Below are 27,828 nucleotides of genomic sequence, written 5' to 3'. Positions count from 1 at the left end.
TATTTTCTCCAGCAGCACCTTTTTAGAGTTACGTGATTTAGCACTTCCGCTTTTAATAGTGGCAAACCTGCGGCTAGCGGTTGTGCTAAATAGCAGTAGTGTTTATCATCCATGCCAAAGCTATCTCAGTACAGTTCAACAGCAAGTAAATACACTTACCACTCACCATTCTGTCACGGCTGGCTGTGTTGTTGTGCTCCGGGTGACAACAGGATGCTGCCTTTACGTAGCCTGTACTTGAAGCAGATTGGCTACCACGAGGCGAAATGCGAAAAAAGTTTAAATTTTTCAACTTTGCCAAGTATGCAAGTGTGCGAATTTTGCCACGAATGTGCGGACAGACTACGCAGACTACGTAGCTGCTTAGGGCCCCCTGGTTACTAGGGTACCCCCAATCTGGCAATCCCATTTTATAGCTTGTTGGTGGTGGTTAGTGTTTTAAGTGGGCCGGAACGCACCGGTACAGAGCTCTGGCACTTCTAAAAATCTCCCTTGAGCGTTCAGGTACTTCTCAATGTGCAAAACACGTACTGTCAGCGTTCCAGTAAGCTTGACAATGCATATTTTCTGATAGCGAAAAACTGTTCTGGTGAGCTCGGCTAATCCATGGATTTACATATGGTATGGAAGTCCTGCGCTCATCACATCACCATGCGCACGCTTAATCCAGTTACTGTATAGATCTGTTTTTGACAAGAGAAGCGCGCATACGTCATTCAAGTCGGCCGCTGTAAACATGATGTTAGCGTGTAATAAGTGTAAAAGAAGTGTGCAGATTTCATCAGTAAGATTGTGAATATAAATGTCTCTCATTTTCCGAGTGCTACTCAAAGATTGGTCTGCGTCATGTAATCAGAAATGAAAGCAAAGCACACAAGAAAAAACAATTGCTGTGAAATGTACATTTCTGCAAGTCACGATTCACAATACAGAAATAATACTCTGAATGGTTCATGCAAACAATGAAGTTCGTTCTTTGCTAGGCTCTCATTATACCAAACAGGGATCCTGGCGTAAAACACCCGCTGATAAGTGTTTTCGGTGAAAAAATTAACATAATTTGTCAGTACCGCTGTTAATTACAGAGCAATATATATATATATATATATATATATATATATATATATATGTCAACCACTCCCCCCAAATCCCATCTGTGCCCCTGATTCATTGGTTTAGGAAGTAGCAAATAAGGGCTTCTATGAATTTAAAAGGTTAATTTTTAAAAACTAAGTTTGTTATATGTACATATTTTAATCAGTTGAAAACTTTTATTAATAAGCTGTTCTATGAGACGAATAGAGGTGGCTATAGAAGGTGCAGGTCTACATCCTGCCTCAATAAGTTTGTGACTTTGAATCAGACTGACCAGTGTCAAATTGTTTTTGAGGCAGTTGAACAGTTTTATGTCTTTTATTTTATGGAGGCCACAGTTTTTTGTGTAATAGAAATGTCAATGTGCAGTCATTCTTGGCATGGTGTTCTAATAGTTTGCTAATTAAACTGGAATTTCAATGTGCAAGTTACCATGTACCAGTTACGATGTGGTGGCATGGATTTGTGGTAGACTACTTGTCTCCCAATGCAGAGATTGTGGGTTCGATCCCCGGCCTTTGTGACCATGTCCCAAGTGATGACTCTGGCTCGACTAAGGCTCCATTATCGATATGTCCAGTGTCATCTCAATTTACTGGAGTGTTTGGAGGCTCAATGGAAGGATGGATTGGCAGTGGATGTAGTTGAGTTGGTGGATAGGTAGTCACTGTCGGTACGTTGACGGATAGTAAGTGGATGGGTGGATGGACACAAAGCAATAGATAGCCATTCAATATGTATTTTTTATTTATAATATATGTTTATTATTGTTTTTTGGGGAAGGATAGAACAAAAATGAATGGTTTAAAGAGGATGCAATAATGATGAGTGTGTGCGTGCGTGTGTACATGTATGTAGTGTCTATAGTGCAATAGTCGTATTGTGTATTATTGATGTGTGATGGTTACATCACCAACTGTATTGCACTTAAAAGGAAGAACATATTTTTGTTTACAGTAATTTGTTTCATCATGTTTTGGTGCGAGTCTGGCACACAGCATACACACAGGTTTCACACCTGCTACATTTAGTGCTCCGTAATGACGTGAATGCAATTAAAGGTGTGAAACTAACATGTGTTATGATGCAAGCATTGCGCTTAACAAACAAGTCCAATTAGTTAGCACAAGTCTTGCTAATGAATCCCCATTCAAACTCCTAAATGATGCATTCAAATTTAAACAAACACTAACTTCAATTTACTGCTAATTAAAAACGTAAAAGTTGAAATTTAGCTACATTTGATAATATCTGATATTGTGTGACATTAAAAAAAAGTACAGCAATTTCAAATGGACACATTTATTGTTGAAATTACTATCTTCTTGCGTTATAACGTAATTGTGAACAATAAAAAAAAGTAAGTGCCTTTCACACTAAAGTGTTTTTGAGTTTCAAAAAAAGTTTTACTAGTAGACTGGTAAGTCGTCTCTGATGGAAGGATGGACATTTAGTGCTCCGTAATGACGTGAATGCAGTTAAAGGTGTGAAACTAACATGTGTCATGATGCAAGCATTGCGCTTAACAAACAAGTCCAATTAGTTAGCACAAGTCTTGCTAATGAATCCCCATTCAAACTCCTAAATCATGCATTCAAATTTAAACAAACACTAACTTCAATTTACAGACGCTCCCCAACTTACGAACGAGTTACGTTCCGAGCGATCGTTCGTAAGGTGAATTCGTTCGTAAGTTGCTTCAGTGCTATATTTTGTATTATAATTTATGTTTAAAACCTATATAAGTATATTGAAGGTTTATATAAGTATGTTTAAGGCTTGTACAAGTAACCTGCATTGATTTGTACTGAAAAAAACTTTTAATAAAATGGAGAGAATACGTACAGTACTGTATGTTAGAGAGAGAGCGAGAGACACTTAATGGAAGAACACTTAGGAAGAAGTTGATGAGGGTTGATGAGTATCTTCCTTGGAGGATTTACTAGAAACTGGCCGAAAGAAGCGATCCAACGACGATTGCACAGTTTCCTTCTTTTTTTCATCATAAATGATGCGGTAGCACTGTATGGCATCATTCAATTGATTTGCAACCTTTGTGCAACGTTCAATATTTGGGTCTTGCTGCTTGAAGAGTGCGATGGCTTTATCTATGAGCGAAAACACTCGGAAAAAGGCGCGCAATACAAAATCTAACTTACAGCATCTCTTTCCGGACATTTTCCGACACACGCGCAGACATGTTCGTATGTACCGTTGTTCGTAACTCGAATGTTCGTAAGTAGGGGAGCGTCTGTACTGCTAATTAAAAACGTAAAAGTTGAAATTTAGCTACATTTGATATTATCTGATATTGTGTGACGTTAAAAAAAAAAAAGTACAGCAATTTCAAATGGACACATTTATTGTTGAAATTACTATCTTCTTGCGTTATAACGTAATTGTGAACAATAAAAAAAAAGTGAGTGCCTTTCACACTTAAGTGTTTTTGAGTTTCAAAAAAAGTTTTACTAGTAGACTGGTAAGTCGCCTCTGATGACAACATACTGTCTGTCTACTTTTACTTGGAAGAACATAAAAGACAAGGTGTGAAGTGACAATAAGATCACACCATTGTGGAAGATTATTGGACTTAAAAGGTATGGATAGCACAATCAATGCAATAAATAGCATACAGTATTTAATATTATATTGCTACATTTTTGTATTGTGGTTCCAGCTTCATTTCATGAGGGTGCAAAGGGTTAGGGTTAGGGTTAGGGTTAGGGTTAGGGTTAGGGTTAGGGGTTAGGGTTAGGGTTAGGGTTAGGGTTAGGGACACCACTGTGTCAAGCAAATGTATAATGTAAAAATGGGCAGTCAAAGGAACCATTGTGTATTTATTAGATGTGCTGTATAATAGCCGACAGGGCTGTTGGCTTCGCAGACCCGGGTCAATTAGTGGATCCCAGGTTTCAAAGCAAACATGGTGAAGTGGCATTTAGCTGTTATGCTGCATGCAAATGGAATCAGTTGCAAATGGAAGTAAAGTCAGTCCCAAGTATAATTGTTTTTAAATCCGGGTTAAAACTATATACTGAACATACCGTGCACATGGCAACAACAGGAAGTTCATAAAGAAACCAAGGATAACCAGTGAGAGGAGAGCAAAGTTGGAGGGCTTGCTTTCACCCGGTGATGTGGTGAAAGTTGCCCACCTTTTAAGCCCAAGCCATGGTGATGATAGAAGGACCTCTGTCAGCAATTGCTGTAGGCACAGATCTCCGCCTCCTTCCTGCATGGTTGCACATCTGGAAAAAATCATTTAAATCAGTGCCTGAGTTTAAAATAGTTTGATACTTTCTTAATGGATGAAAACTCAAAATTACCCGAATGCAAGAGTTTCCCCCTTGGACGCATAGCTCTACTGTGCAGTGCAGAAACATTTCATTGTTGTTGTCCGAGAATTTAAATGCGTTGAAGGAGAAGTAGTTAGATATTCCTTCCCCGTTGCCTTCAATCTTGATCGTCCCATCAGCAGGGTTGGGACATCTGCTCGAAAACAGCGTCAAAGACATGACGTGGACCGCCACTGATAACATCTTTGTTGACCCTTCTGAGTGAGTCTCACCCAGCACTGATGAGGTCATATCGAAGGCTTCCGTTTGAAGTAGACTGATTGGTGGCCCAGCATGACTCTGTCACCAGAGATATGGCACTTCCACCTAGTCCGTCAGCCTTGATCTCTACCCAGATTTTCTGGTTTAGCCGGACTCCAGTGCTTAACTCTATGAGTTGTGTTCTGTCAGGGTCAGTGTATGCTGCCATGGTCAAGGTGTAATTCCACTCTCCTGACGTGAAGTGCTTAATCACGGGACTGCACAGCAAAAGCAACAACAGCGTAAGATGTTACACTGTAACTCATTTTAGTATAGCTGCAATGGGATACCTGTCTATCATTCTGATGGCGATGCCCTCAAGGTCTGGTTGATCAAAATGGCAGGAGAAATCCATCAGCAATTTATTGGAACGTGTCACCACGCTGGAGATGTCTGGAGTCGCAATAATGTTTTGGTAGGTTATTTTGGTGGTGTTTGCCTAGAGGGTCACATACAGTATAGTATTGTAAGAATTATTTTGGAGGATTATTATACATTTGCCGTGTTGAAGTAAATTGCCTCTTGGGAAACACAAGTCAACGTAATAGTGTAGTAATTTCTGTTTATGATTGCTATGTATTGCAAAGGAGTGTTATTGTATTTGGTGAAGTTGCAAGTGGACGACTCAGCTGCCGAGTGGGGACAACTGATAAGAAGACGTGACGCACGTCAACGCCAGGGTCCCTGGACTTGCATGCCGCATTAGAGAGTGTGAAGTGAGATAGGAGTTGTTTTTCTCTTTCTGTCATGTAATCAGATGCCCCGATTAGTACATATAAGGGGACTATTTGAGTGATGAACGAAGAGAGACTCTGTACCGATCAAACTAAGGCTGCAGTTTTCTCTTCCTCATGACCAATCATGAGTAATAAATTTGGAACCAGATGCTTCTTCTCTCTTTATTTGATAAATGTCTACATCTGAACCTGACATTTAAATTGGTCCTTCTTAGCCGGATTGCAACATACCGGAGGTGCCCAGAGGCAGAGCCGACGACCAAGAAAGACCGTGGCCACGGCAGCTGTCCCTTTTTAGGGGACTGGACCTCGGCCCTGTTTCTGGGGACTTAAAGTTGAAGCAAGCCAGGAAGAGAGAAGGCAACACTGGTAGGACACTTATATTTTCATTGGCGGATTTTTGGTAAATAAGTGTCCGTTTAAAGTTAAGGGCGACGGTGTCCTACGCGCGTTTAAACTCCGTGGAGAAGAGGGCGACGGTGTCCTGTACGTATTTAAACTCCGTGGATAAAAGAAATAGACAGAGGGAGTCTATAAAACTGAGGAAAAGGGGACTGAAAAATAGACAGAGGGAGTCTATAAAACTGAGGAAAAGGGGACTGAGAAATAGACAGAGGGAGTCTATAAAACTGAGGAAAAGGGGACTGAGAAATAGACAGAGGGAGTCTATAAAATTGAGGAAAAGTGGGATAGAATAAAAAACCGTAAGAATACTAGTCAATGTTGCGTAAAGAGACAGAGAGTCTATAAAAGAGAGACAGAGAGAGTCTATAAAAGAGGGCAACGGTGTCCTACGCGCGTAAATAAAGAGGGGGTGTGAGTGGAGGTTCGCTACCTCGGTGTGAGTGGAGGTTCGCTACCTCATTATTGTTTGTTCGGGGATTTAAAGTCAGTTTAATCTCCTTAAGAGAATCGCTGACTCCAACATGGAGAAAACAAATAGCAAAAAAGCCAACAAGAAAGACCCGAAACAACAGTTAACATGTAAGGACTGCAAGTTTGTAGAAAACCAATGTCCTTCTAAAACAAAACATTTAAATTTGTGGATAACGAAATATGAATTTGCTGGCCAGCTTAATATACAAAAAATATTTAACTTGCAAGATAAAATAAAGACAGACACATTTATTATTGAGAACGAGGGGAACGAATTCTACTTTCAAAGACGAGTAAAAGGTTTTTACCAAAACAGGGGCCGAGGAAGGGGTAGACCTCAATTTAAAATAGGACTCACCGGCAAGGGGCGCGGCTACGCCACAGGCCCAAAAGAAGTCACCTGTTGGTGTTGTGGGGAGACAGGGCATTTTTTGAGGCACTGTCCCCACAATAGAAAAAATACACGACTAGAAAAATCAGCTTCCCAACAGGATGACAAACAAAAAGCCATCGAAGAAAATGTGACATTAAATTAAATAAAAATCTTTATAAGTGGGCCGCTATATTGACACATGGTGTGACCCATGTGTCAACAGGGGGAATGGTAGGACGGATACACAGAATGTATACGACATATGGCTTTAATTTATTCTCAAAAAATTTTATTATTATTATTATTTATTATCATTAACAGTGGCAACGAAGCCAGTTTGGCCGATTACATGCGAAAAACATTAGAGAAAAGAGATGAATTGAAATTACCAGAAGGCGATTGTGCTTCTCTCCAACAGGAAGAACTAGTAGCTCCAGGAGACTGGGTACTGATCCGAAGCCTCAAAAAGAAGCACTGGAATTCTCCAAAGTGGGAAGGCCTCATCAAGTGCTGCTGACCACGCCGACGGCCATAGAGATTGAAGCAGGGAGCACTTGGATGCATCTTACGCATTGTAAAAAGGTCATCTCAACCGACAAACCCAACAGGGAGGGTGAGCGAAAGTTTGATTCAAAGGTGGGAGCAGATATATAGAATCTGAAAATACCTGCGGTCAGTGAAGTTTTCCAAGACGCCTAACCTAATTAGGGGTTCTCGGTCGACATGGCTATTGCGTGGATAAGATTTGCGGTGCTATGTTGTGTGGTCTTTGTGACCGTGAAGGCTATTCATTCACCAAATTGTTTGATTCTTTGATAGATGCAACTGGTGGTTGTGCATTGGTGTCTCTGCAGTTACCGGTGTTTATTTTTCCATCCACACTGGGGGATATTCAGAGAGCAGTTTCAGCTCATGATCCCCTCCACCATCTCTCAAGAAAGCGACGTGCTTCCTGGTGGGACGGTGGACCAACCTATTTGGATGCAATTGGAGTTCCTCGCGGCGTTCCGGATGAGTATAAGTTGGCAAATCAAATTGCAGCGGGGTGGGAATCTATTTTCATATGGGTCACACCCAATAAAAATGTAGACCGAATCAACTACATCCATTACAATGTACAAAAATTGGGGAATTATACTGAAGAAGGATTTATAGCTGTCAGAGAACAATTGGCTGCAACATCACTCATGGCGTTCCAGAACCGCATTGCGGTCGACATGCTACTGGCAGAGTGAGGTGGCGTTTGCGCTATGTTTGGGGACCAGTGTTGTACATTTATACCAAACAACACATCTCCGGATGGGTCCCTCACGAGAGCCATTGAAGGCCTGCGCACCCTGAATCGAAAGATGAAAGAACACTCAGGTGTGTCCACCTCAGCATGGGACGAGTGGTGGGAAAAAACGTTTGGAAAATATAAAAGTTTGGTATTTTCTGTCATGATTTCTATGACTCTGTTCACCTCAATTCTTGTGCTGTGTGGATGTTGTCGTATTCCCTGCATTCGCGCATTACTCGTCCGACTTATCTCAACCGTCGTCGCTCCCACAAATTCTAAATTACAAGAGAGGTACCCTTTGCTTATTTCTGCAAATTGTGGTGATGGAGGGGACACTAATGACCAAACCAATGATGAGATAATTTCTCCTGCCGTCCTATTTTACACACCTTAAAACTTAAAACATAGAAAGGGGACATGATGGAATGTTTAAGTTTGTCATCCAGTAAATGATTCAACTAAATAAAACCTTTCAATCAAAGTTCTTTTGATGACAAAATTTTTGGAGGCAAATGTAGAATAAACAGGAGGGAAATGTAAGAATTATTTTGGAGGATTATTATACATTTGCCGTGTTGAAGTAAATTGCCTCTTGGGAAACACAAGTCAACGTAATAGTGTAGTAATTTCTGTTTATGATTGCTATGTATTGCAAAGGAGTGTTATTGTATTTGGTGAAGTTGCAAGTGGACGACTCAGCTGCCGAGTGGGGACAACTGATAAGAAGACGTGACGCACGTCAACGCCAGGGTCCCTGGACTTGCATGCCGCATTAGAGAGTGTGAAGTGAGATAGGAGTTGTTTTTCTCTTTCTGTCATGTAATCAGATGCCCCGATTAGTACATATAAGGGGACTATTTGAGTGATGAACGAAGAGAGACTCTGTACCGATCAAACTAAGGCTGCAGTTTTCTCTTCCTCATGACCAATCATGAGTAATAAATTTGGAACCAGATGCTTCTTCTCTCTTTATTTGATAAATGTCTACATCTGAACCTGACAAGTATGTACAGACTTTATTAGTACCTAATAGCAGTCGAGATACAACAAATCAAACAGCAGTAAAAGAAAGAGTGTCTACTTTCCACAGGGGTACACACCTTGATGATTGCACCGCAAGTTGTGTCCCGAGTGAAGTTGAATTTCACCATGTGGGTTTTATTATCTATGACACCTTTGCATCGCTCATCATTAAGGTGCAGCTTCGCATAGTCGATGCCTTTCTCCACCAGAAGGCAACAGAACATGTCAATCGATGCAGACGAATGGCTGCAAACCATCGGCTCGCCTGAACACACATTTGACAATGGTTATTCAACAAAGATTCCTAGACAATTGTCATGTGATGTCGTCGACATAGCAAACTTGTCCGAAGATCTGTAGTTGGACGCAAAAATGGCCCGGCATAGGCAGTGGGTTTCTCCGTCATAGCCTTCGCCACAGAACTCATGTTCGCTACAATACTTGTCTTGACAAAGGGTTTGAGGACCAGCATCTGGATACAGTATCATGAAAAATCAATGGCTTTGTCATGAAACCATAATTCTGGATAATCCCGACAGCAGTTGAACAAAGAGTACCGCTATGAAATTGGTAGTGTTCTTGATTAAAAAAAGAGAAACAATCCCTAAAAGTATGAAGTTGATCTGGCCAGTATTGGACTGGCAAGAAATCTGTATGGACTCAGATCTCGTGTTCTGATAAAACTTGCCCTTACCGCATTTAGCTGTTGACCTCCAGCCGTCAATGCTGACATTGCTTTGCCTGTGGCAGGCTCGGACATAGGCCTCCAGTAACTGGCACTTGAGACCATCTACTGCAGGATACTGGCACAAATTGTTGACACAGGCTGATACAAAGGGATCTGGGTCGATGTGCAAGTGGCACTGGGTGAAGGGCTCCTCCCACAGGAGATGACACCTGTTGCATGCCGAGAAAGAAGACATGGAAGATAGGTGGTAAACTGGAAACTAATGGTGTTCTAAACATCTGGTTTACCATTCAGTTGTAGCTTTGCAGTTGATCATACGATCATCAGCTTCTTCGTGTCGCATCTCACATCTGTGTGGGAATTTAACACCAAACACTGAGCAAACAATCCACTCGTTTAAATTGAACTGTGGCAGCTCGGCCGGGTTGTTGACATACCCTGTGACACTGTGTTCAGCAACTTTCTCTCGGTTAAAATCCAAAGAGGAGTTGCCACATAGTCCATGCACAGGAGCTCCATTTTTGCCTGTCAATATTGAGGGTAGAACATTAGTTTGGTGCGACACACTGGTACTTTTATTGATTCAGCACAAGACTCCGTTTGATGGGTCTTTCAAACAACATCCTTTGGGGGAAGGTACATTTGAAAGCAGATTTAACAGATCCTTTTATTATACTTCATGTTCACGGCCACCCATTTTCCATCAATCTTTGCACACCATGGTTCAGTGCTTGAAAGAATATTTGTGAGAAGAGAAAGAATAGCAGTGAATCCTCCAAAATCAGACAATTTTGTCTTACAAGCTTGATGTCCTTTCACTTTTATGACAATGGAGCTGACTATCAATGGCTATGTTTACATGTACACATTTAATCGTATTAAAAGCTTGATCTGTTTAAAAATGATTCATGTAAACATGCCATTCGGACTATTCTGACCTGATTAGACTCAATCAGATCAAACTTTGTATCCAATTGACGGGGGTGGGTTGAGACGATTCTTATTCAGATCAATGCGCATGAAATCACTTAACTCATTCAAACCCCAAAACGTACAAATACATTACCCATTATTCATTCAACTTTATCTCATTCAAACCCAAAAACAAGTTTTTTGATACTTTGTCCGGCACTCTAAAAACATATTTATACGTTTTTTGTTTCACGCTAGAGCATACAGAAGGCTTTGATGCAGCTTCTGGTAGTTATTACAAAAAACGGTCAGCAGGTGGCAGCAGAGTATAAGAGATCCGTCAGGGCCATGTTGCAACGAGCTCTTTTTGCCAGTGTTACCAACAGTTTTTTTGTGATGAATGAAGAGATTCTAATCTTTCTTTTGGTAGGTTCCATGTTTTTGAAGCAATAGAACACAATATTCTGTGAGCCTTGCGAAATCAGTCAAAATCCAGTAAAACAGCCAGGAGCGAAGGTGGTTGCTTCAGTGAAAATGGCTGGGAGTGAATGAGTTACTCAGATTGTTGGATTGAAACAATCTTCTTTGCGCCTTTCAATTACATCAGATAATGTGGAAAAGCCAGTAAACAATAACGACGGGTGCGAGCGCTAAGTACTATAATAATAAGAAGTTTTGTTTGACGCTTTATAGCCAAGACCAGTAAAGAAAAATCCTGGTCTGGAGGACACAGCAAAGCTCCATCTCAAAAGTCAAGTGTATCTGAAATGTTACAGCGGAGAAGAACGTATGCGCTTGTTTGTTTACAACAGAACTGCTACTTTTACTGTTTCTGGTAACTTAAACAATTTTGCGCATGTCAAAATAATTTATTCTGATCAAACGTGGGATATATGTAAACGCAAGTTGTAATCACACAGTTTTTTTTCAAGTTTGTGTGCGCAGTTTAGTTCCAATTCAATTACTGATCAGATTAAAGACATTTTGCCCATGTAAACATAGCCACTGAAAATATCAATGACCCGTTCACAACCACCCTGGGATTAAAAGTCTGATGAAATCGTGTTTGCCGATTGACTGTTTAGCATTTAATATCAATTTCCACTGGTCATGACGTGATATCCCAAACATCCATTCATTTTTTAGTCCATACCCATCAGCTGGACCTGTGCTGTGTTGCCTTCAAAGAAGACAGAAAGTGTATAGTTGGAGCCTAATATTTTGGTAAGTCACTCCACTCTGACCCTTGTAGAGTTCCACGCCATGGACGACTTTCACTGTAGTGGAGACATCCTCCAGCTCGCCATTGCTCTTTAAACCATCAGAAGAGCACATATTGTGGTTCATTAAGCATCATAACCCAAATGATCTTGATGAACTGACAACTGCCTTGTTTATTTGGTGTTTTCTATGTGAGTGAACAATTTGGTTCTCTCTTGTGCACTGTTACTCCACTCCGGACCCTTGATGTCCACTTACCTCAACTCTGCCACCTTGTAAAAGCCTAATTTGAACATCTTGGCTGTCCAGATGCAGGATCACGTGTTCCAAGAAGCTGACATCTTTACGGCGTCGCTCCCGGAAAACGCCGTGGATCCGGACGTTTGGGACAGCGTCTGACGTCATTATATTGTATCCACAGCGGTCAGGAATAGTGTGAACGCGGCCAACGAAATCAATGGCAGTGGAGCCAGTCAGAGTGCACATGATGTTAAAGGCACATCTAATGAAGTGACAAACAGCAACATCATTTGGCGTCCCGGAGATAAAGCAGTTGGGCAATACACTGATTTACCTGCCGTTGCCCTGGCAATGGTGCATGGGAGGACATTCATTGACTGCCATGGCGACTCCGTTCACATCGCACGTCACCGTAGAGCAAATGTATGGGTCGCTTACAGTAGTATTGGTAATGTAAACAGAACCTGGGATTTGAGAGGGAAAAGTCCATGTGAGGGAGTTTTACCATACAATTAGACAGCTTACCTGCCATTCGGCATCCACTCATGTCTCGGATGATGCCCATTCTCGTTTCATTGGTTGGAAAGACGTGCTTTGAAACTGTTTGACCATTTACCTGTATGTCCGCCACCTGTGATAAGGACAAAGAAATCCATGAAGCAGAATATATGAGGGTTTTATTATATTAACTCATTCACTCCCAGCCATTTTCACTGAAGCAACCCCTTTCGCTCCCAGCTGTTTTACTGGATTTTGACTGATTTTGCAAGGCCCACAGAATATTATGTTCAATTGCTATAAAAACATGGAAACTACCAAAAGAAAGATGAGAGTCTCTTCTTTCATCAGAAAAAAAGTACATTTGTATCTGTTTCCGTTTTGCAGCAATTAGCATAAGAATATAGCTAAGTTTCATCATTATTCACAAACCTTTTGAAAACACTGGGAAAAAGAGCTTGTTGTAACATGGCCCTGGCTGATCTCGTATACTCTGCTGCCACCTGGTGGGCGTTTTTTGTAATAACTGTTGACTTCCTACTTATGCCAAGTATTGTGAGGTTTTACTGCACGATGTGGTGAAGTATTAGGAGTTCCTGCGGGACTGGCATTGTGAATGTTCTAGCAACGTGATGGAAATGGTGGAATAAAAGTGGCAGCAAGTTAAAACTTTTCTGCGTGGTGTCTTGGAATTTTCATGGTAGCAGAGGATGGCTTCCAATTACAAAGTACCGCCGAAATTCGACGAAGCCAGGCCATACGAGTGCTGGAAAAATGAAGTTAGCATGTGGCGACTTGTAACGGATTTGGGCAAAAAGAAGCAGGCACTTGCAGTGACGCTGGGATTTGAAGGAAGAACCAGAGAGACTGCTTTGGAAATATCCGCGGAAGATCTACACAAAGACAACGGTATGGAAACACTGCTTGCTAAATTGGATTGTGTTCTTGAGAGAAGAAAAATATTAGATAAAAGTATTTTGACTCGATATCAAAAGACGGCGCGGTGTCCATGGCGGACTATATAATAGACTTTGAGCAAAGATACAATCGCATGAAGAAGTACAACATGACCTTGCCAGACGTTGTGTCTGCGTTTAAAATCCTGGATACGGAGTGTCTCGAGGAAAAGAGTAGACAGCAAGCACTTACGGCGTGTACGGATTTAACATTTGCATTGATGAAGTCAGCATTAAAGAGGATTTTCGGAGGAAAAGCCACCGGAGGAAACAACAACAGCGAAATGAAGGATGCCGTTTTTTTTCACAGGGCAAAAGTCTGGACCAATGGGGAAGTTCAGACGGAGCAACTTCACGTACCAGAGCAGACAGCGGCAGCCTCAGCAAGGCACTTATCCACTCGACAAGTATGGTAAGCGAACAAAATGCGCCATTAGTCAGACGTACCATTGGGCTATAGACTGTCCACATTGGAAGAATGAAGTCAAGTTGACAGAAGAGGAAAGTGTGGAAGAGTGTAACATTACACTGTTTACAAAGATTATGACAGACTCACCGAATCACTGGGATCAGCTATCATTGACACTGCATGCACACATACTGTTTGGGGAAAGAAGTGGTTGAATAATTACATTAAAGACCTGAACCAAAGTCAAATCAACACATTGCTGCAAACAGAATCTCCAAGCTGCATGCCTTTTAGATTTGGGGATGGTCAAGTGGTGCACTCCAGCAGAAAAGTAAAGCTTCCAGCCAAGATTGGACAAACAAAATGTCACATTGAAACTGAAGTTGTTTCTGCTGATATTCCTTTACTGCTAAGCAAGATGTTGTTAAAGAAAGCAGGAACTGTTTTAGACATGGAGAATGACAAAGTTATCATGTTTAAGCAACAAGTGCCTCTTGAGTTCACAAGTTCGGGGCACTATTGTGTGGCTATTAGAGCTGCAAATACAAAAGTGGACTGCAAAGAAGGCGAAGTTCTTGTTGTCAACAGAGATGTCTTTTAAGGAAAAATGCAAAGTTCTCCTAAAGCTTCATAAGCAATTTGGCCACGCCTCTGCAGACCGGCTGCAGTGGCTTATTCAAAACTCTGGAAATACTGACTGTCTAGTCATTCTGCAAGAGATCATTCGTGACTGTGAGATGTCAGAAATATCACAGGACCAAGCCGAAACTTGCTGTTGGTTTGCCCTTAGCTTCTGAGTACAATGAGACAGTGGCAATAGGTTTACATGAGCTGGAACCTGGGATGTGTTACCTCCACATCATCGATCACTTCACAAGATTTAGCGTTGCAAATATTGTGAGGACCAAGAAGCCATCGGAGATTGTCAACTTGTTCATTCACTCTTGGAGAAGTATCCACGGTGCCCCCAAACGGATCTACACGGACAACGGTGGGGAGTTCAACAATAAGGAGATTAGAGACATGGTGGAAAAATTCAACATTGAGACGAAAACTACAGCAGGATACAGTCCATAGAGCAACTGACTCCTCGAAAGACACAACATGACTCTTACGAAGATCTTTTTGAAGGTTAAAAAGGAAAATGGGTGTGGCTGGCAAACAGCTCTTGACTGGTTTATGGCCAAAAACAGTATGATCAATGTGCATGGTTATAGTCCACACCAACTTGTGTTTGGACAAAGTCCTAACCTTCCTTCTGTTTTGGTTGTTAAACTACCTGCTCTGGAGAGTACTAATATGAGTACTAGAGTAGGGCAGCATTTAGCTGTATTGCATGCTTCCAGAAAGGCTTTCACAGAAGTTGAATGCTTAGAAAGAATAAGAGGGGCACTACGTAAACAGCTAAGACCTACAGATGAAAAGTACGAGACATGAGACAGAGTATTTTACAAAAGAGCAGACAGTTCAGAGTGGAAAGGTCCAGCTGTAGTTATTGGTTAGGATGGTGCTGTAGTCTTCATAAAGCATGGTGGGATTCTTGTCACCAATCCAGATTAACTAAAGTAAATGCACAGAATGAGTGTGAACCTGCAGTGCTCAGTGTTCCCCAAAATGGTAAAGAATGTGAAAACATGGTTCAAGCTGATGTGTCTGTGAGTACAGATGATGAACAAAGTGCTCATGGAGAAGATCAAATCATTGAAATCGTAAAGACAAATGAGAGAGAATTTTTCTGACGAACTAATTAGATGCATCAAGAAACAGAGTGTGATACAACTAATACTGTTTCTTCTACCGATGTAAAATTGAGAACAGGTCAGGTGGTCACATTTACAAACAAAGATGATGATGCTCGGCACACTGCCAGAGTTTTAGGTAGAGCAGGAAAAGCCAAGGGGCAATACAAAAACTGGTACAATTTGAAGTATCTTGAACCTAATGGGAGTGAAAGACAAAGAAAAGCGATAGACATGTCACAAGTTGCTAACCTTCAAACAGAATGTGAAAACACTGATGCTGATGTACTTTCACCAAAGACATCGCTTTTGATGCTGCAAAACAGCAAGAGATTGAAACCTTGAAAAATAACAATGTTTATGATGAGATCACTAACAAGGGTCAAAAATGCATTTCTACTAGATGGGTCTGTACACTGTTATACATTATTAACATTTTTAATTATTTGTTTCATATATTAACCATGTTGAATTTAGTTATAGATGTGTAGAGCAGGTGTAATAATGTTAAACTCAGTATAACTTGACCTTAACCTATCTGGTACCTTGTTTTTGTCTAAAATTTCTTCTCAGTGTCCTACGTGAGAACATATTCTGCTTTGAGAGAGCACACTCACACACACACACATTCTCTGTTCGCACCATCACTCACGGCCACTCTAAATCCAGTTCAATTTGTTTGTGAGATATTGTTTTGGGAAAAAAGTACGAAAAGTACCCTGAGAGTATATTTTGTCTAAAAGACAACACAGCTGCGAACTGTGTACAAAAATTCCTTTATGTAACATATTGTGTGAGAACCAATCTGTTTTACTTATTCATGATGGGAGGAGAAATAGGTGTTCTCCTACTGATTTGGATTCTATAAAAGCTGTATTCCGCAAAAGAGGGGGCACACGCGCACCCTGGAATTCCTCCTTTTACGTGATGTTCAGTGTTGTGTGACCGGAGATTCTCTGTAATAAATCATCCTTGCAAGGACTCTGTTCACGGGAATCGCATCATTTGATTTATTGGACACGCAAAAGTTTATAATTTTTAAGACAACCTTCTTCAACACTTAAAGAAATTTCTAATGGTATTGTTCGCAAAGCTCGTCTTGTGGCAAGAGGTTTTGAAGGAAATATTCACAAGTTGCAAAAGGATTCTCCCACATGTGCATCTGAGTCACTCAGACTGCTGTTAGCTGTGTTAAGTCAAAACAAATGGACAGTGCATTCTATGGATATTAAGTCTGCCTTTTTGCAGGGCATCGAACTCTCGAGAGACATTTACATTCGTCCCCCACCAGAAGCTGGCGTGGACGATGTTCTGTGGAAACTGAAGAAATGTGTGTATGGACTGGCCGATGCTTCCCCGTTTTTGATACAACAAAGTAAAACAACACATGCTGAACACGGGAGGTTAAATGTCAAAAGTTGACCTTGCAGGAATCTATTGGCAGAATGAGCAGTCTGAGGTCAGTGGAGTAATGGCATGTCATGTTGATGACTTTCTTTGGGCAGGGTCGAAGCACTTCATTTCCAATGTTATCCCTGTACTTAAGTCTTCTTTTCATGTGGGCCGTGAAGAACCTGAGTTTTTCATATGTGGGGATTGGCATTGTAACTATTGGTGGTGTAGTGCAGGTGAATCAGCACAGTAACATTGACAATCTACAACCGGTCCAGTTACAGAAAGCACGAGCTGTACAGAGAGATGCTTCACTGGATGAGTCAGAGAGAGATCAGCTCAGGTCCAAGATAGGACAAATGTTGTGGGTCGCCAAGCAAACAAGACCGGATAGTATGTTTGTCACGTGCAGCCTGTCATCTAACATTAAAAATGCTACTGTACAGTCCATGCATGAAGTCAACAAGGTGATTTGTAAACTTAAGTCAGAGAAAGTTACACTTAAGTTTCGGTATTTGGGCAAGAGTGATGATTTGAGCTCGGCTGTCTTCAGTAATGCTTTTCTGGGTAATCTTCCAGATGGAGGCACACAAGGAGGTGCTTTAATTACTCTCATGGGAAAAATGGGAACGTTCTCCCCTCTATTTTGGCAATCTAACAAAATCATACGTGTAGTGAGAAGTACACTGGCAGGAGAAACGCTCGCCATGTCGGATGGCATTGACAATGCAATGTTCTTGGCAACACTTTATTCTGAGCTCACCACTGGAAAACTGATCTGAATACTCTTCCTCTCATCTGTGTAACCGATAACCATTCTCTATTTGATGCTCTTAAGTCCACAAAACAGGTCACAGAAGAGAAACATAGGTTAGAAATAAGCAGCATTAAAGAGCTCCTACAGGCAAACAAAATCAAAGAGGTGCGTTGGTCAGATGCAAAATCACAACTCGCTGACTGTTTAACTAAAAAAGGTGCTTCACCTCCTGTGCTTTTTGTGTGGGTTAATACATTCCATTGATGTTCAGGGTTCATGCCATTGTTTTTTTTTAAAGAAAGAGGGAGATTGTTGACTTCCTTGTACTATGCCAAGTATCGCGAGATTTTACTGCACGATGTGGTGAAGTATCAGGAGTTCCTGCGGGACTGGCGTTGTGAATGTTCTAGCAACGCGATGGAAATGGCGGAATAAAAGTGGCAGCAAGTTAAAACTTTTCTGCGTGGTGTCTTGTCATTTTCAATAACTACCATTGCTTTAAGCGACCTCTTCAGGTCAGAGGCTGCATCAAAGCCTTGTGTATGCTCTGGCAAAAATAAAAAAAAATAAAAAAAGTGTAAACACGTTTTTGGCAGTGAAGGACAAAGTATTAAAAAACGTGTAAATAGATTTTTGGGTTTGAATGAGATAAAGATAAATGAAAATCAGGTCTCCAAAAAGTGGGACAATGAGCCTTTCTTCAAATGACGTGAAACCTCCCCAACTCTTTTTCATCTATGATGTGGTCAACAAACTTGAGTGTATTTTCTTAATTTAACACTCGAGTTTAAATGGCCTCAAGATCTCAGCAGGTAGCATCATCTGCACCAGTCCAGTAATATCCAAATTGGCAAAAATTCACATCATGATACCTCTAATTTCTGCTTCCACCAAGGCAGACTGCTCTTTCGACCAAAACACAAGTAGCAGTATTGCACTTTGCCTGTCCGAACATACGCACTCTTCAAACTTCAGAGCTTATAACGTTCACAGCTATTGGCTATGGTAATTTTCTTCTCCTTTAATTTTGTCATGCTGTTGTGCCCAACCGCCCACCCACTCGCACCCCCTGTGAGACTCATCTCACGCAATGACTATTGTAATTTTATTATACTGTGCATATATCAAGGTCATAAGGTAGTGATTTTGTTAGTTTAGGGTAGTGATCTAAATACTTACAAGATCAACATTTGTGTACCCAGAATATGTCTTGATGGCCAAAATTGCTTGTTTTCCGAAGTTTCCCAGTTCAACTTGTTGAACCTGTCAAAATGAAATGTAAATTAAACAAACATTAAAAAGATAATATGTTGGGTGTTGTCAGGTAAACAAAAAAGGAGACGCACCTTGGAATGGTGACTATTTTTCAAAGGTATAACGTTGACACATTTCCCGCTATGCTTCAGGCTTGGTAACATTTGATGGATGCCGGATCCGGTGGGGATTTCTTGCGTGAGCACAGACCAGTTGCCATTGTCTGCTGTCCCTCCCGATACAAATATGCAGTTGTTTTGGTCGAAAGTTTTATATGCGTCGGTGAAGCAAAGCGCAAATTTGCTGTTGTTGAATGCCACCTGACATTACAGGATGAAGATGAGAAGATTAGAAAATGAGGCTAGCATAATCTTACAAGAAAAGACTGTTAGCGCTAGTGATCCACCGAATATTCGGCCACCGGAAATTAGAAAAATATGCATTTTTGGCATTTGGGCAAAATAAAATTGGAGCCAAAAAAATATTGTCGAAATAGGATGTTGTGGTTACACAAGCAAAACAACTGCTGCAAGCAAGCGTATGTATGACGCCGGGGTGAGCGTTCCTCCTCAAAGTTAATTCATGAGCAGTAGCCGAAAGCTAGCGTCTTGAGGCTAACCCGGTCGATGGTATCTCAAATCAGCGGCGAGGAATAATGACAACGGCACAAAGTGTTAGCGGACAGCAGTATCGTGATCTCCGTATGAGAGAATGCGGAAGACAACACAAGGCAAGTGTGTGCATGTAGCAGCTACGTACTATCTTACAGCGATCAAACTTGTTATTCTGCAAGTGAAGTGTCGTAGCAAATTCTTTGCTGCTGAAATCCAAATAAAGCCCCCGTTGAATAAGCAACACGGCGCCCGGTTCCTTTACATGATAAATGAATTTATTTCACATGACAAAGACGAGAGCTGAGTTATCAGCAGCAACCCAAATCAATTGAGGTTGACGAGTGACGACACTCGAAAAAGTTCACAAAAGCAAAGCTTCATCTCCAGATTATTCCGTCCAACAATGTGCAGAAAAGGACTGTGTCTGTGTGCTAACGACAACTTTATTTATTATAGAATAACAAACACAATTAAATGACACTGCACTGTGTGCTTACTGTATGCTTGTGGTTATTTTCAATCATCCGCCTCATTTATTTCTCAATCATTACTGTAGTAATATGTGTTGAAAATGTGGAGTGGACTGTAGTTAATGGTGAATCAGAGTGATATTAAACATTGTTTTTTATTTTGATGCATTTTTAATAAAAAAAAAAAAAAAAAACTTCTTTTTTTTTTGTTGACGTTTTGGTTTTCGGCCAAGCAATTCTCATTTTCGGTTATCGGTTACGGGCAAAAAATTTCACTTCGGTGCATCCCTAGTTAGCGCTAAGCCTAGCAAATGCTTAGCTTTAGGTTGTTATCCAGGGTTGCCATAACAAACAGATATACTATTCATGGAATTAAGAGCCAGTGTGCCATACAAACCAATTTGAATGCATTACATATTAATAATCCCCATAACTTTCTCACAATGGGAACATTTCTTTATTTTTATACATAAACAAAAAATGTTCTGCATAAGAAGAAGAGCTTTAGATCTGAAATTCCTTATTTTCAGCAGTTTTAGTATATATCTTGTTGTTTTCTGCAGCAAAAACGGACTTTTGTTACTTACATATACTTTTTCATATTTGTGTCCGTAATACGTGATGGGACACGTGGTGATGTCAATCTCGCCAGTGCTGGTGAAAGTCTGGCTCATCGCAGCAGCACCTTATCGTAGGAATAGTTTTTATTCATTATTAGCAAAGCTAAAAAAGGCTTTTCAACTTCAATACGTTTTTAAACAGTTGCGGGTTTCTGAGAGACAAGGCTTACATCTTGCAAGTAACTTCGACATATTGACCAAAAAAATACAGTATTTGTTGGCATGGTAGTGTTTAAATTGTGTCACTGTCTTACCGAGAGTGCCAAGCACTGCCAGGTAGAATATCAACATTTTGAAGATCCACTCCCTCACCGGCAGCTGAAATAAATTTAAGGTACAATTAAAACACATTGTTCCGTTCAGTTTTTTTTCTTATGAGGGGGGGCTTGAAGACATTTAACATTTTCAATTTATATTTTTACTGTTTATGAATTTATTTATAAATATAACTTGCCATATAACTGTGTATTGGAATGAATATAACTGTGATGATGTTGTTGTGAAGTATATTGGAACTTTTCACTCCCTTCCAGCTGGTGAGATAGGAATGTACATGGGAGTCAAGTTCTCAAGTTCTCATGGAGATAACACTGTGAGTCTGAGGTAGTCAAGGTCTCATGGCATTACCTGTCTAATCATATATTTCCGGCTTGGACGGGGAGTTGTAGTAAACATGTCGGTATATCACTTGTCTGCCCATTATAATTACTAACCCTTTGTCCAGCCTCAGGGGGAGTATGCTTTTTTCAAGTATAAAGCAACTGTGTGTTTTCATATTGGGACACACTCGGGGCTTAACATCACCTTTGAATGTAAGCAATTTCTGAAGTGTCTTTTGAGAGCTCTTAAAATAAATTCTTTGCAAAGAAAGCTTCTTCATCAGATCTCATTCGCAATTATTTTGAACACGCAAAGATTACACTTTATTCTTTATTCACTTTAATCAACAAATACCTTCAGGCTCCAAAGAGCCACCCAAAATTGCTGTAATGAACTCTGAATATTAAATCGTATTCACCCAATCTGGCCAACCATTTTTTTGAGCTTTTGTCATCATTAGTGTCGTGGCTGAGCTAGAGTCAATCCCAGCAGACTATTGGGCGAGAGGTGTGTTACCCTGGACTAGTCACCAATCAATTACAAGGCACATATAGACAGTGTAACACTATAGCGCTACAAAAGAAGTACCGGTACCGAATCTTGGTTTGCACATGATTAAAATGTGGTAAATTGAAGTAATTTTCTCTAATTTTGCCAAAAAACAAAAATAAAATAAAAATAGAACCATCAAATGATACTGTATATGTGCAACCATATGTGAATTAAGTAAATCCAAAGTTTTTTTCCCCCCTTCAGTGTAGTACAAACACTTGTTACTGTGTTTAAGTAGAACTGATGTATCGGTACTTTATTTAGTTGTTTATATTTCTGGCAACTGTAGTCATTTACTGATATGACTTTTAAAACGGTCAGGAGCATAAACCCACAGAAAATTTTGCTTCTAGAATTATTGCGACACACAAATTGTCCACCACGATAGGGAGGAGAGCTTCTGTCATGGTTACTCTTTAATCCAAATTATTATTATTATTATTATTACATTAAATGTAATTATTTGTATTATGCATTAATTTTCAAATCTACTGCTTTAAAAACAAAATAAAAAAAATACAAAAACTTGATTAATTTGTCAAATTGTAGTTATTAACTTGAATTCTTGAACAGAGAAATGTGCATTAGTGGATGAATATAATGTGGTTTAATGTTATGCTTGATTAATTTCTGATTAGTGAATTTCTAATTAATGCACTTTTTTGATGATCCCTACTCAAGTAGATATGTATATTAAGGAATATTTTGTTGGTGTGTTCTTAACTTTTCTGCGCAGTCTGTATGTTGTGGTTTGGTTGGCTTCCTCTTATCTCTGTGTTCAGTGCCCACTGGCTCTGTTTTTGTTGTCGTGTGTCTTTTAGTTTGCAGACTAATGCTTGGGAATTGTCTCGTGTCACTCAACATTCCATTGCAAAAGTGTTGTTGTCATTGTTGTATGGTGGTGAAGCTGCCAATTATCGCAAGTGGAAGGTGAAAAACTAATTAACTTTAACAGCACTTGTCAAGTTGCAGTCATTGTTATGTAACTTGCAAAAATACTGTATATTGTCTAGAGCTGTCAAATGATTAATTAATCTGATTAATCACATCTTAGAATTGTGATTAATCACGGTTAATCGCTTAATTAAAAAGGCTTTTTTATCAAAATTTTTTGCCCTTCAAATTTGAAGAGCGCCAGTTATGTGTTAATTGTTTCGACATTTATTATTATGAGGATGTTTTCAACATTTTTTGATCCACTGCACACGTTCATCCTCCTCTTTTTCTCATCAATGAATTACTTGCATAATTTAAAATGGAAAAAAAATGACCCCAATAGTTCGACATGAAAAAATACTCTGAATGTCATACCGAAACATTTATTAAATGCTTTACTTTAATGCATATAGTTATGTTTATTGCTCAAACACAACCTGTGCTACATTTAATGTAGCCATCCGCTGTCAAGATAAAGGATAATCTGTGGTCAAAATTAATAGTGTGATTAATCTGCATTAATACATGATTAATGTGATAATTTTTTGTGATTAATTAATCAGTTAACGGTTTAACTTTGACAGCACTAATATTGTCACATTATGTAACATTTCAGTGTGTGACCGCCAGTGTTGAGCAAGTTATTTCCAATTGAATACTGTCATTTGAAAGTCATTTGTTATATTACAAAGATAGAAAGCGTTCGAGCCACATATAGACAGAGCAACTGAATGACTGGTCAGTCATTATCGGGCGCTAGAGCACCTCCCAACCACGTAAAGTAGTTACCACATTACTTTCTTTGAAGGCAAAAAAATTAAAGCATAATAATATTGAAAAAAATATATTTTCAGAATACAATGGAATCCCACTATTTGTAAGGGTTAGGTACCAGGCCTGCCCCAAATAGTAAAAATCAGTATGTAATTGACCACTCGCTGAAATGCATTGGGGAAAATTTTTTTTTTTTAAACCCAAACAGGTTTTTGAAAAAAAAAATGCTGATAAACATTCAATATGCATTTTCCACGATAAACAGGGATTTAAGAAAACCAAAAAAAGAAAACAAAAAAATATCTTTAAAATATTCGGGAGGGGGGAAGGAAGCAACATCACTGACTCCAGCGGTGCTGAACTGCAAGTACGGTATGTACCCAATGTGTGTGTACAGTATATGTTTCTTGTAAGTATAGGGCTGTGCGATATGGAAAAAATGTTATATCACGATTGCCAGATATTTCGATAACGATACGATAACGGTATTACTGTGGGTTCATTGAAAACTAAGCATTTAAAAAAAAAAAAAGCACAATATTAATCTAAAATAATGTGTAAAGTGCAGTGTTTACTTTTCATTCAAACTTACAGTCAGTCATCAATATTAATGGCAACAAATAAATAAATAATTTCACATTGTACTGCAAGTATGCTTTAATGATAAATAACAAATGTATGTTACAATAGAAGTGTTTCTTGTGTTTGTTGTTTTGTACCAATTTGTCCATGCATGTGTTGTGTGGCTTGCTGCATTATGTTGCTTTATTGCTAAGGCCTGCTACACAGGGCACAATGGTCCTGAACCCGATTTGGACTGGACCGTCGCATAAAATTACAGTTGGCAATAACAGTAGGCAACTCACCCCCACACTTGGCTTTACAATGTGTGGACTCACTACAGCCTAGATCGCGACTTGAGGCTTGTATTGCATCACTGTTTTTTAACCCACAAAAAGAAAGTGGTAGTCAAGGACGACGAATTAAGTAGGACATGTGAAATTATGAATACATATTGTTGTAAAACACAACCAATGTGTACTGTATACAGTATACTGTATTCTATATCCTGACGGTACATGGCTGTGTTTCTCGTGTGTGTATGTGCTCCTGCCATTTGTCAATCCATCCATTCAGGTTTTTTATTTTTTTGCCTTACTATAATAAAGTGTAATCACACATTCACTACAGTAGGTGGCAGTGGCACTCTCATTGACAAAGGATGCACAAGAAGTATTAGCTCCTCTGCAGATGCGTACTTACAACAATTTTATCGACAAATGAAATTATTTACTGTATAGTTGTGGCGGAGTGGTGTGCGGTGAAATATTTTCTTCTTCCTGTGGGGGGCGTAAAAAAAACTAATTGAGAAGCACTGGCATAAGTAGAGATGTGCATGTGAATTTTGGTGGCGGTTGGTCTATATTTCTAAACCATGTTAAGCTTTTTCTCTATAGTGAATGTCTATGGGGAGGAAAAAGCTTAATGCCTATGAAATCCAAAATACAGTGGCGATTGTTTTGATATTTTCAGAGGTTGTTGGTTGTTCTTTTGATGTTGCTTTTTTCAGCTAAAAACAAACTACGAAGTATCGCCACTAGTCCTCCATGTTTATCTACTTTGAAGTCATCTCGAGAGGCTTTGCGAGATTTCCTGTCGAACCTGGAACATTCATGAATGAAATTGGTCCGTGTGTGCCGTGCGGCCGCACACCACACACAGTATGTTCAAAACTGTTTATACCCGTGATTTTTTCTCTTGTCGTGTGAGTGGTCTGTCTCTCAGAGTTTGGATGTCTGCCAACAATTTCAAAATTTGCCATGTGAACCAGTCTTAAAGTGTTTAGTGACACGGTGAATACAAAAGGACAAGAGAACAGTTGACAGTTTAATGACGACTCGTACCTCCGGGGTTGAGCTCCTACAGAACAATAGTTGACATGACATGTGCACATGTATTATATAACTTCACACAGAGAACTTGTTTGCTCTGCTTCAAATACCCCAACATTGAATCAAGCATTAGCACTTATTTTAGAGTTATTTCCTTAAAACTGATGTCAACGGTAAAAAATACCCCCGCAAAATGACCCAGTCGTGTTTTTAAGATTGTTTTCTGACGGTGTTGACCGGTTTTAAAACGCTCAGTGTTCACTTCAGAAACTCAAGAACCTGATGACGTCAAAGCGGGAACTACGCAAGCCAAATGCTGTTGTTGACTTCTTTGCCGGCTGTCATTTCTCTCATGAAACACAAAGAATAAAAGCAAAACAAAACAAATGGGAGGCACCAAGCAGATGAGCGTAATTTGCAATTATCATTTCAATGTTTATGACTTGGCTTCGCGTGAGGTGCTATTGGAAACCTCATTGCGTGAGCATCACGGTCTCTGTACCAGGGATATTGCTGCCTTCCAGGAAGGAAGGCTAATTGCGATAAAATGTTTTTTGTTTTGTTCCTCAAAACACCTTTTGACCCCTTGTAATGTTTTAGTTATATAAATAAAATAATATATTATTTTATGAGTATTTCTTACATTTCCCTAAAATAATGTCATGTATCTTTCTATTCTTTGGGGTTGAGGTTTTGTTTGATTTTGAGTGTTCATGTTCTTTATTGCCTGTGTGTTCAGTGTTTTGTGTTCCTTGTCTTTCCCCTCGTCTCGTTATGTGTAACCACGTCCGCCTGTGTGTCTTCACTTCCCCTGTGTGTCAACCTAACAGTGCCCTCAGCCGCTTGTGTCTTCACCAGGTGTGGCTTGTCATGTAATTCGTGTTAGTGTATTTAGTCTGTTGTGTCTGTCCAGTCAGTGTGGCTCGTCTCATCAAAGCTAAGCCTTTGTCACAGCCAAGCTTTTGTCACAGCTAAGCTTTCGTCACATTTAAGTCTTTGTCACAGCCAAGTCTTTGTCACAGCCAAGCTTATGTCATAGCCAAGTCTTCGTTACAGCCAAGTCTTTGTGACAGCCAAGTCTCCGCCACAGTCAAGTCTCAATCACAGCCAAGCTTTTGTCACAGTCAAAATTTTCGTCACAGTTTAGTCTTTGTCACAGCCAGGACTTTGTCACAGCCAAGCCTCTGTCACAGCCAAGTCTTTGTCACAGCCAAGCCTTCATCACAGCCACAGCCAAGCCGTAGCCCCAGCCGCAGCCAAGTTATAGCCACTCCACAGCTTGTCAAGTCAAGTCAAGGCTAGTCAGGTCCTGTCACGTCACGCTCATTCCAGTCTAGTCACGTCCTGTCCAGTCACGCTTGTTTCACTCTAGTCACGTCCTGTCCAGTCACACTTGTTTCAGTCTAGTCACGTCCTGTCCAGTCACGATGACCAGTCTAGTCAGGTCCTGTTCTGTGTCACGACGACCAGTCCATTCACGGCGACCAGTCCAGTCATGTCCTGTCCAGTCACGGCGACTAGTCCAGTTCTGTCCGGCGAAGACAACCTGTCCAGTCGAACTACGTTATGTCAGGCTCTGTCACGTCAAGTCATGTCCAGTCACGACAACCTGTCCAGTCGAACTACGTTATGTCAGGTCCTGTTTGGCTACGTCCACGCCAATCAAGTCACGGTTGTCTGCACACCCTTTTTCCTATGTTTTATTAAAGTTCCACGCATTGCTCTTGGTTCCTGTCTCACTGCCTTATTTCCCTGCATTTGGGTCCACCATCCCTCAACCAATCACGTCCACCTTGACAAATAACTTAATGCAAAGCGATAACGGCATATGTTCACGGAGTCAGTTCAAATCACGTTGTCACAATGGCTGGATATCGATTCAAATTACCTCAATTTCGATTCACAATAGTTCAATTCGATCCAATTAATCGTGATTCATTTTGGAACATCAAATCTTCTTCATTATCAAGGACATGATAAAAACTCCACAAATATTAAATTCCCCCCCAAAAAAGTAAGTGGCCAACCCCCCGACCGACACTATGTGACCCATTGCTGATTTCTGAAGACTCACTTTTTTTCCTTTTTGCATCACAAACACTTTCCATTTGAGAGAGGAGGGTATTTATTTTTTTCTGTCCTCTCAGTGTAGTCAAGTTGCATATAAAATAGTAGGAAATCGTTCTGCCTTGGATCCCCAAAGATTACTGACAAAGTACGGAAGGGTGGTGATGAAGAGGAGGAGGAGGAGAAAAAGAAACTGTAGTATAGAACATCTGAACATTGTCACCATAGAAAAGCTGACCGAGTTGAGGGGCTGTTCGT

The 27,828-nt window shown here is 40.2% G+C and overlaps 1 pseudogene; it reads right to left on the bottom strand.

Annotated features, from left to right (window-relative positions):
• Nucleotides 1-173: 173 nt before the first annotated feature.
• On the bottom strand, nt 174-12,605 carry LOC144060460 (uromodulin-like; annotated as a pseudogene).
• Between the last annotated feature and the right edge of the window lie 15,223 nt (nt 12,606-27,828).

The sequence above is a fragment of the Vanacampus margaritifer genome, chromosome 11 (genome assembly GCF_051991255.1).
Source record: "Vanacampus margaritifer isolate UIUO_Vmar chromosome 11, RoL_Vmar_1.0, whole genome shotgun sequence".
NCBI lineage: Eukaryota > Metazoa > Chordata > Actinopteri > Syngnathiformes > Syngnathidae > Vanacampus > Vanacampus margaritifer.
The sequence above is the reverse complement of the archived record's forward strand: the minus strand, read 5'-3'. Positions and strand labels throughout refer to the sequence as shown.